The sequence below is a fragment of the Gadus macrocephalus genome, chromosome 17, assembly GCF_031168955.1.
Source record: "Gadus macrocephalus chromosome 17, ASM3116895v1".
Classification (NCBI taxonomy): Eukaryota; Metazoa; Chordata; class Actinopteri; order Gadiformes; family Gadidae; genus Gadus; species Gadus macrocephalus.
In genome coordinates, this window is record NC_082398.1 from 4,196,607 (window position 1) to 4,207,807 (window position 11,201).

Here is an 11,201-nt window from a genome sequence, read left to right on the forward strand (position 1 = left end):
AACTTTTAATATTCAACGGATGTTGTACATCAACAATGTATTACAATGATAATGTATTTAAGCAATAAGCCAAAAATGGCTGTGGTTTACAGTGATATTAGAAGTCGTTGTTAGGCACGACACAAAGTCTTGACTAAAACGTTGGGAATGCGTTTTTCTTGTGCAGGTGTATGTATAGGAATAGCTGGCCTCAAATAAAACGAGAGATGTGCACTTCAGTGCAATTTATTTCCTCCATTCAACTTATGGTTTTCTGCAGTATAATCCGTGCCTCCATTCAACTTATGGTTTTCTGCAGTATAATCAAAGAAGCGACCGCACAAATTAACCAACACCATTCAAACAATAAACAGTTGGAAAGACTTATTAGTAACGCATCAGTAATGCATGAAGGAGGAAGGAATCCTTTGATAAAAAAACGACAGTGTTACCCCTAAGGTCTTTTTCATGACGACCGATAGAATACGACAGTGTAAACCCTTATGTTTTCTTCCATGACCACTGATAGTAAACCACAGTGTTACCCCTTATGTTTTATTTGATAAATATCGACAATGTTACCCCTTATGTTTCATTTGATAAAAAACAACAGTGTTACCCGTTATGTTTTTTTTCATTACTACCGATAAAAAACGACAGTGTTACCCCTTATGTTTTATTTGATAAAAACACCAGTGTTACCCCTTATGTCTTTTTCACGACGACCAAAGAAAATCGACAGTGTTACCCCTTATGTTTTTTTCCTTAACGACCGTGTTACCCCTAAACAAAACAAAAGTGTTACCCCTTATGTTTTTTTTCATGACAACCGATAACAGACGACAGTGTTACCCCTTATGTTTTATTTGATAAATATCGACAGTGTTACCCCTTATGTTTTATTTGATAAATATCGACAGTGTTACCCCTCATGTTTTAAATTAAACATAAGGTGTAGCAGTGTGGTTTTTCATCGCCCGTCATCAAACAAATCATAAGGGGTAACACTGTTGTTTTTTAATCGGCCGTCATGAAAAAAACATAATGGCTAATAATACTGTCGTCTTTTATCGGTCGTCATGAAAAAAACCTAAGGGGTAACACTGTCGTTTTTTTCGATAGTCATGAAAAAAAACATAAGGGGTAACACTTGTTTTTTATCGGTCGTCATGAAAAAAACATAAGGGGTAACACTGTCAATTTTTTTATCGGTTGTCAAATTAAACATAAGGTGTAGCAGTGTGGTTTTTCATCGCCCGTCATCAAACAAAACATAAGGGGTAACACTGTCAATTTTTTTATCGGTTGTCAAATTAAACATAAGGTGTAGCAGTGTGGTTTTTCATCGCCCGTCATCAAACAAAACCTAAGGGGTAGGGTTAGGGTTAGTTATAATGAGGGGGTATATAATGGGGGCCAGTAATGGGGTTTAAGTCCCCTGATGGAGTAAGTACCTTAATGGATACCTGTTATTTCTAGACTGTGTGAATTGTAAAGTCAAGTATAACCTCCAAACTTGCTCTGGTAGGTGTCTTGGTGGTGTGGCGGTAAGGGCTGTTGGTTAACACCCTGTAGACTCAGGTTCGAGTCCCCGCTCGCACGGCCAATAAGCTGACCTTCATGATGAGCTTTCAGACACTATATAGGTTCAAGAGGTACGGTATTGGATACCTCTTATTTCTCTATCATGTGAATGGTAAAGTCAAGTATAACCTCCAAGCACTCTCTGATTAGCTTCTTGGTGGTGAAGCGGTCAGGGCTGTCGGTTAACGCTCTGTAGACTCTGGTTCGAGTCCCCGCTCGCACGGCCAATAAGCTGACCTTCATGATGAGCTTTCAGACACTATATAGGTTCAAGAGGTACGGTATTGGATACCTCTTATTTCTCTATCATGTGAATGGTAAAGTCAAGTATAACCTCCAAGCACTCTCTGATTAGCTTCTTGGTGGTGAAGCGGTCAGGGCTGTCGGTTAACGCTCTGTAGACTCTGGTTCGAGTCCACGCACGCACGGCTAATAAGAATGACGAGCTTTCAGACACTATGGTTTAGGTGCCCTGCTCAGAACCAGGGTTCAAGAGGTACCGTATTGGATACAACTTATTTCTCTATCATGTGAATGGTAAAGTCAAGTATAACCTCCAATAATGATCAGGTAAGTGTCTGGGTGGTGCAGCGGTCAGGGCTGTTGGTTAACGCTCTGTAGACTCACGTTTGAGTCCCCGCATGCACGCACGGCTAATAAGAATGTCGAGCTTTCAGACACTATGTAGGTTCAGGTTCCCTGCTCTGAACCGGGGTTCAAGAGGTACCGTAATGGATACATCTTATTTCTCTATCATGTGAATGGTAAAGTCAAGTATAACCTCCAAGCACTCTCTGGTAAGCGTCTGGGTGGTGCAGCGGTCAGGGCTGTTGGTTAACGCTCTGTAGGCTCAGGTATGAGTCCCCGCATGCACGCACGGCTAATAAGAATGTTGGTTCAGGTTCCCGGATCCGAACCGGTTGGAAGAGGTAAGGTTTGAGACCCCGCTCACACAGCCACCAGAGGTATGTTAATGGATACATCTTATTTCTCAATCATGTGAATGGTAAAGTCAAGTATAACCTCCAAACATGTTCTGGTAAGCGTCTGGGTGGTGCAGCGGTCAGGGCTGTTGGTTAACGCTCTGTAGGCTCAGGTTTGAGTCCCCGTATGCACGCACGGCTAATAAGAATGTTGGTTCAGGTTCCCGGATCCGAACCGGGGATCAAGAGGTACATTAGAGGTTTGAGTCCCCGCTCACACAGCCACCAGAGGTACGTTAATGGATACATCTTATTTCTCAATCATGTGAATGGTAAAGTCAAGTATAACCTCCAAACATGTTCTGGTAAGCGTCTTGGTGGTGCAGCGGTCAGGGCTGGTGGTTAACGGTTAGTTAACGCTCTGTAGACTAAGGTTCGAGTCCCAGCTCACACGTCCACCAGAGGTACGGTAATGGATACATCTTATTTCTCAATCATGTGAATGGTAAAGTCAAGTATAACCTCCAAACATGTTCTGGAAAGCGTCTTGGTGGTGCAGCGGTCAGGGCTGGTGGTTAACGGTTAGTTAACGCTCTGTAGACTAAGGTTCGAGTCCCTGCTCGCACGGCCAAGAACGGGTACAAGAGGTACATTAGTGGGGGGGGTTCTGTCCACCCCCCCCCCCACCCCCCCCTTCAGAGGGGGTGGGGGGGGGGGGTAAGGACTCAAGGGGTCTTGCTACTGGGGGGTAAGGACTAATGGGGTCTTGATACATTTTTGAATGCCCCTAAAATATACCCCCCCCAATTATAACCCCACCTCCTCCCCCTTTATAGCCCCTCCCATATTTAAAAAGTTTCATCAAAAAGGGAAACATTTTAAAAAAAAGATTAAAAAAAAGAAAGATCTATAGATCTTTCAAGAAAGATAAAAAATAAAGATAAAAAAAGATAAAAAATAAGAGATAAAACAAAAAGATAAAAAATAAGAAAGTAAAAAAAAAAAAGATAAAATATAAGAAAGTTAAAAAAAAAGATAGAATATAAGAAAGATAAAAAAATATATAAAATATAATAAAGATAAAAAATATAGAAAAACATAAAAAATAAGAAAGATAAAAAAAAATATATAAAATATAAGAAAGATAAAAAAAATAGAAAAACATAAAAAATAAGAAAAATAAAAAAAAATATATAAAATATAAGAAAGATAAATAAAAAGATAAAATATAAGAAAGATAAAAAAAAAAGATAGAATATAAGAAAGATAAAAAAAAATATAAAATATAATAAAGATAAAAAAAATAGAAAAACATAAAAAATAAGAAAAATAAAAAAAAATATATAAAATATAAGAAAGATAAATAAAAAGATAAAATATAAGAAAGATAAAAAAAAAAGATAGAATATAAGAAAGATAAAAAAAAATAAAAAAAAATAAAAAATATAATAAAGATAAAAAAAATAGAAAAACATAAAAAATAAGAAAAATAAAAAAAAATATATAAAATATAAGAAAGATAAATAAAAAGATAAAATATAAGAAAGATAAAAAAAAAAGATAAAATATAAGAAAGATAAAAAAAAATAGAAAAAAATATAAGAAAGATAAAAAAAAAAAAGATAAAAAATAAAGAAAGATTAAAAAAATATATATAATTTTTTTTAAATGTTTCCCTTTTTGATGAAACTTTTTACCGCAAGTAGCAAGACCCCTTTAGTCCTTACCACAAGTAGCAAGACCCCTTTAGTCCTTTCCCCCCCCCCCACCCCCCCCAGAGAGGGGGGGGTGGGGTTCTGCCATACGCGCCAACGTGGTGGTGTTCCGACCTTGGTGTACTCACGTCTTGGTGGCCGTGTGAGCGGTGACTCGAACCTTAGCCTACAGGGCGTTAACCATCAGCCCTGACCGCTGCACCACCAAGACTCAATCTAGTGCGTGTTTGGAGGATATACTTGACTTTGCCATTCACATGATAGAGAAATAAGATGAATCCATCAAGGTACCTCAGGTGGCTGTGTGAGCTGGGACTCGAACCTGAGTCTATAGGGTGTTAACTAACCGTTAACCATCAGCCCTGACCACTGCACCACCAAGACACTTATCAGAGCATGTTTGGAGGATATACTTGACTTTACCATTCACATGATAGAGAAATAAGATAAATCCATCAAGGTACCTCGGGTGGCTGTATGAGCTGGGACTAGAACCTGAGTCTACAGAGCGTTAACCAACAGCCCAGACCACTGCACCACCCAGACACTTACCAGTACATGTTTGGAGGTTATACTTGACTTTACCATTCACATGATTGAGAAATAAGATGTATCCATTAACGTACCTCTGGTGGACGTGTGTGTGTCTCATAGTGTCTGAATGCTCAACATTCTTTTTAGCCATGCGTGCATGCGGGGACTCAAACCTTATAATAATAATGGGGGAGGGGGGCAGTAAAGGGACATTCACACGGCCATCACGCAGGGAGTACAGGGTTCACTACATTCAAAAAAGTAGCAAGACCCTTTCAGTCCTAACCCCCCCCCCCCCACCCCCACTGAGGGGGGGCCTTTTGGGGTGTACTCCCTTCTTGGTGGCCGTGTGAGCGGGGACTCGAACCTGAGTCTACAGAGCGTTAACTAACCGTTAACCATCAGCCCTGACCGCAGCACCACCAAGACACTTAATAGATCATGTTTGGAGGTTATACTTGACTTTACCATTCACATGATTGAGAAATAAGATGTATCCATTACGTTTGGGATTACTCCCTTCTTGGTTGCCGGGTGAGCGGGGACTCGAACCTTAGTCTACAGAGCGTTAACTAACCGTTAACCACCAGCCCTGACCGCTTCACCACCAAGACACTTCCCAGAACATGCTTGGAGGTTATACTTGACTTTACCATTCACATGATTGAGAAATAAGATGTATCCATTACGTTTGGGATTACTCCCTTCTTGGTTGCCGGGTGAGCGGGGACTCGAACCTTAGTCTACAGAGCGTTAACTAACCGTTAACCACCAGCCCTGACCGCTTCACCACCAAGACACTTCCCAGAACATGCTTGGAGGTTATACTTGACTTTACCAGAAAACACACACATTAGAGAGTATTAGTTGGACTTGAACCCCGGTCTCAGGAGTGTCAGCCAACTGCTCTCTCCACATCCCCATGAAGGTTGGGATCATACGGTGGTCGAAGGCTATATCAATCAGTTCAATAGAAATATCATTACAGACTTTATAGACTTATTAGACTTACTAGACTTACCCTTTAGTTAATTCACATACATTAAACAGGAATTGAAAAGGAATTGAACCCTGGTCTCCAGACTGCACCATTGTTCAAATCCTGCTGATGTTTGTTTCAAGTAAGATAGAGCAAGGATACTATAACTCTGCAAATCAATAGATTCGGCAGTCGAAAGCAAATGCTAACCCGGGGAATTCCCCTTCTTGACGCACAATGATGAATTTGGGATTAAACAAATCATCTCAATCTGGGTAAAACAGGCAAATTTTCATATACCTCTGCGTATCCCTTTAAATTCCTTTGAAGGTCTAGGAAGGCCTATATTTTATCTCCAGCCATTTCATATTAGTGACACTGGGAAATATCCCTAATACACTACATTTACCCTTGGATGCAGTTGTTTAGACGCATACATAACTATGCACGGTACTAATGCTTGCTCTGGGACTCGATTCAATAGATTAACGTTCATAAACTGACTGATCTCCAGATGTTTTTGATAAACTGGAGGATGCTCTAAAAAACCTCCTAATCAATTATTTAAGAGCCCCCCAACCAAGAGCAATTGAGCAATCAAGGCATTGAGGCTAAATTGGTACATTGTTAAGTGACTCGAACCCAGGACCTCAGGCTGATGACCGGGAGCTCGCCACAGCGCTGGAGATTGCCAGAAGAATATTTGACATTATATTCGACATGACTGTGGTTGAAAAACAACAGTCATAAGCAGGACTTGAAGCTGGGTCCCAAGCACTTTATTCAGCAGGTCTTCAAACTTCAAATGGAAGGGCTTTCATCAGTGGGCCATTGGCTAAATCACCATTGTGTGGTATACAATAACTCACATGACAATCTTCTTCAATTTAACTATATCACATTAAATCACAGATTCAGTCCTTCGTCGCAAACAGGTAAAAACATAGAGCAAATTTTCGATTTAAAAAAGCAAAATAATAACTTCAGCTTCATTCAATGAGGTCTCGTTACTTTGAGTCCGCCGTGCCGCATCTACGTGCCGGGGGCAACAGAGCAGCCTCGCTGGGGTTGCGCACCTGTTGGGCTTTAATCAATCAATGCTGCCATGTAGCGTTTTCTTCTAACGAATCCATAAAACCAGTTTTGACATCATCCCCCTGTGATGAGGCTGCAGATTTTTCTGCAACATTTTCTTTGCAAAGTAGCAGTTGAAACTCTCGTGAACACCGGCTTGTGGACTACCACTTCCACTTTGTTTCTTCCTCCGGTGAATACAATATGGGATAAATAAAAGAAAGCAATTAGGTCAGGTATATAGTATAATTTAAGTATAAAACGTGAAATACACTATATATGGATATCAGATATTATACTAGGCCTACTCTATCTATTTTCGCGAATGGTCTGATTTCTGACTCTATACTGCCGCCTCGATTTCCGGGGATATTGCTCCGTTTCTCCTGGAGCACTCCGGATTCGTAAGCTCAGAGGCACGACTTTTACATTAATCATACTCAATAGGCTATATCAAGCATATTGGCAGTCACACTTACTTCCATGGTTCATCTTTGGTATCCAATTTAGCGGTGTGTAAAAAAAATAAATCACTTCCGTCACGCCAGAGTACTTCCGTCGCGCCAGGGTTCTTGTTCTTTTTCTTCTTCTTGGGGTTTTACGGTCGCGCCAGGGTTGTTGTCACGCCAGAGTGTTGTTCTCCGGGGCTGCAGCTGGACCCTACTCGTGAGCTTCGGCCTTTTCACCTCTGTTAAACACTAACCCCACACAGCCATTTATTTCCCCCCAATATACCCAATGTCTGCAGTGCAGTCTACCTATGCCCCCGAGAAGAGGTCTAGAACCCGATACCTCCTCCTTTTCTTTACTCTCCCCCCCCCCCCCCATATAGATCTATAGTTTTTAACTTTCATTTATGTAGTTTTTAACTTTCTTGAAAGATCTAAAAATATCTTTCTTGAAAGATCTAAAAAGATCTTAAAAAAAGATAAAAACTATATATATATATATATATATATATATAAAAAAAAGAAAGATATATATAAAAAAAATAAAGATAAAAACTATATAAAAGAAAGTTAAAAACTATAGATCTATATAAAAGGGGGCAAGGGATGTTCAAAAAAGTAGCAAGACCCTTTTAGTCCTAACACCCCCCCCACCCCTACTGAAGGGGGGGATGGGGGATATGGGGGGGTTCTGCAACATGGGGGCCGTTTGGGGGTACTCCCTTCTTGGTGGCCAGGTGAGCGGGGATTCCTACCTAAGACTACAGAGCGTTAACCAACCGTTAACCACCAGTCCTGACCGCTGCACCACCAAGACGCCTCCAGAGCATGTTTGGAGGTTATACTCGACTTTACCATTCACATGACAGAGAAATAAGATGTATCCATTACGGTACCTCTTGAACCTACATAGTGTCTGAAAGCTCATCATGAACGTCAGCTTCTTACTAGCCGTGCATGCGGGGACTCGAACCTGCACCACCAAGACGTAGATCATAATATCTTGGAGGTTACAACCAAGAGGGTCTTGCAACTTTTTTGCACAATTAACGTTTTGAAAGTATTGTGATGAAGTTAACCACCCCCCCCCCCCCAAATATATATATATTTTTTTTTTTAAAGAATATAGTTAGACACGAGGGGAACTAGAACCAGGAACCCTGACGATCATAACCGCTTGCTGTCCCCACTACACCACCAAGTCATTGTGTATGACCGCAGTGGAGGATAGATTTGACTTGAATTCCTAGATCTCGTATTTTTAATAACAACTTTCAGATCTATTGTGACCAATCTTTGCAGGAATTGAACACACAACCTCAGCACCGTTTACAGAGAGCTCGATCCAATGTACCACAGATCCGATGCTTTCTGATGGCCGGAAGTCATATTTGACATTACATTCACGCTATGAAAAGCCACCAACATAAGGACTGGAAGCTTGCAACTTGCAACTTTACAACCAAGAGGGTCTTGCAACTTTTATGTACACTTATATTTGAACTTCTAATTGTTAGTCATTTTAGAAATAAAAACCAGTATAGAATGCCATGAGGGGAATTGATCCAGCAACTCTGGTAATCATAACCGCTGGCTCTCCCCACTCCACCAAGTCATTGTGGTTGATGGTGTTGGGGGATAGATATGACATTCAAAAAAAGTTGCAAGACCCTCTTGGTTGTAACCTTTATGCCCCTAGATACAGAGATTTAGGTCTAATTGTCATTATTGATAATGACAACCACCATTTGAATACTGTTACAAAATTGTTTCAACTGCTTTTCATATGCTGTTTTTTTCCAAACAACCATCTCGATTTTTTTTTCAATATTGTTTTTATTACTATCATTGTAATTTTTCATCATTTCATCTTTGCACAAAAACATACATATTTTCAGGAGTCCACCAACCCCTCCCATCCCGTTTCCACCACTAAAGTTTACAGTTCGCTCAAAACACGTTTTTTTAAATCAATGTAAATTACAGCAATGTAAAACAAAAAAAACAAAAAAAACAAAAAAATAAGGAGAACTAAAATCAGCCCTGATAGAGAATAATAAAACAGCAACAGCCAGAGTAATAATAATAATAATAATAATTAGAATCCAAAAACCCAGCACCGTAATACAATGATCAACTTCTGGAGGAGAGGTGGAAAGAAAATAAAATAAATCAAAGAGTAGAGGAATCCGAAAAACGTAAAGTAGGGGTTCGGCCTCGTTCGGAAATGGATACAGATGTGGAGGGCGACGGTGGGCGTGTCCATGTGAAATAGTAATACAAAATAAAAATAGAGAGCCCGTCATAGGGACCCTATAACATCTCGCTGCTCACACGCTGGCCGACAGGAACTAGTTTACGCAATCGCTCGCTACGTCAGCTCCCCCACCGATGGGAGCATGTAGGGAATAGGGAGGAGAGATAAGGACCTGAGTGTTTACGTTGAGTCACGGTCGGTATCTTACTTTTGTTTTGAGCTTTATTTTTTGCGCGCGCAGACACGTGCTCGGATATGGGTGGTATCTTGTTGACTTGGCTGCGATCATCACGGCGTTGCTTGACAACAGAATAAAACGGATAAAAAAAAACAAAGAAATGCCCTCCAAAATAAAAGCGCAACAGTTCAACCCAACTTCCTTCTGCCTCCCTCCCCCTCTGTGGTTCTCTCCTTCCTCCTTTTGACAGCCAATAAACAGGCCCGTACATACCCCCCCATGTTGTAAAATTGAACTAGGACAAACAAAAACAAAAAGTCATGTTTTCAGACGACTCGCCATCTTCACTATGAACAACAGTTCCTCAATCTGGAGTCACCGTACAACTCTTGCATGGGTGTGTTGCTCGTGTGTGTCTAGTACTTTGTACACAAAGGAAGTGGCGAATGTAGCGTGAAATGTGTGTTTGTGCAGATAAAAGGTGCTGTACAATTAAAGGCAGCAATGATATGATCCCTGTAGCCCCCCCCCAAAAAAAAAATCTAACCTGTACAAACCCGACATTGTGTTTTTTTTTTCCCGTCGTTTTTTTCGTGTAATTTTTTATATGACATAAAAATAGAATATTATCAAATCAACGTAGAAGAGAAAATAATTCACCATTCATATTTTTTTCCCCGTTTGACTTTCCAGTGATCTTTTATATACGCAAAACACACGCACAAGTTAAATACTCCCCCCCCCCCCCCCAAAAAAAAATAATACCTCCGCGGGAACACACGTAATCTGACAGACGTTGGGAGGGTGTGTGTGTGTGTGTGTGTGTCTGTGTGTATAAGGGGGAGGGGGGGCACTGAAGAAGTGAATAAATGATGAGAAAAAAGGGGGAGGGGGGGGGGGGGGGGGTGTCCGGGTAGACATTCTGTGTAAGAAGGCGCGATGTCAACCGAAAGCCATAAAAATGTAAAATACAATAACATTAAAAAGAAACAAAAAAACAAAAGCATGATCAACTGAATTTATTCTCGACATAACAGAATCATTGGGAGCCCCGCCGCGGCCGGCTAGCGGAGCTACACAGACACACTACGGCCCTACACGCTCATCGGTACTCCACGGAAAGGCGAGAAACATTAAAAAGAAACGACGACACATGAACCGAAGAAAAGAACAAAAAACGAAGGGACAAGAAAAAAAATCGACCCCCCCCCCCCCCATCGCAAGACCCACCCCACCACCCCCACCGCCTCCCCCTGGACCTACACCCTGCTTTTCCAGTGCACAACTGTTTTTGTTAAAGAGAAATAAGAAACAGGGAACATTCTCTCTCTCTCTCTCACACACACGACCGCGCGCGCATCACACACACACACACACACACACACACACACACCATCTTATACATGTGACGACGTCATCATCGTCATGTCGTCTCGTCATCATCAAGTCCAACAGGAACTTGCATCATCGGTGCGAGGGGGAGAGGAAAACAAGCTAACCTAAAGTATCCGGGGGGGGGGGGGGGGCAG

General features: G+C 41.0%; 1 long non-coding RNA gene across 1 annotated transcript; it reads right to left on the reverse strand.

The window, feature by feature from the left end:
- Positions 1-6,477: 6,477 nt before the first annotated feature.
- On the reverse strand, positions 6,478-7,585 carry LOC132475649 (uncharacterized). Its single transcript, XR_009529951.1, has 2 exons — positions 7,268-7,585; positions 6,478-6,976 (listed from the first exon to the last, which is right to left on the reverse strand). It is a non-coding gene; the product is annotated as an uncharacterized LOC132475649 (long non-coding RNA).
- Positions 7,586-11,201: the final 3,616 nt, after the last annotated feature.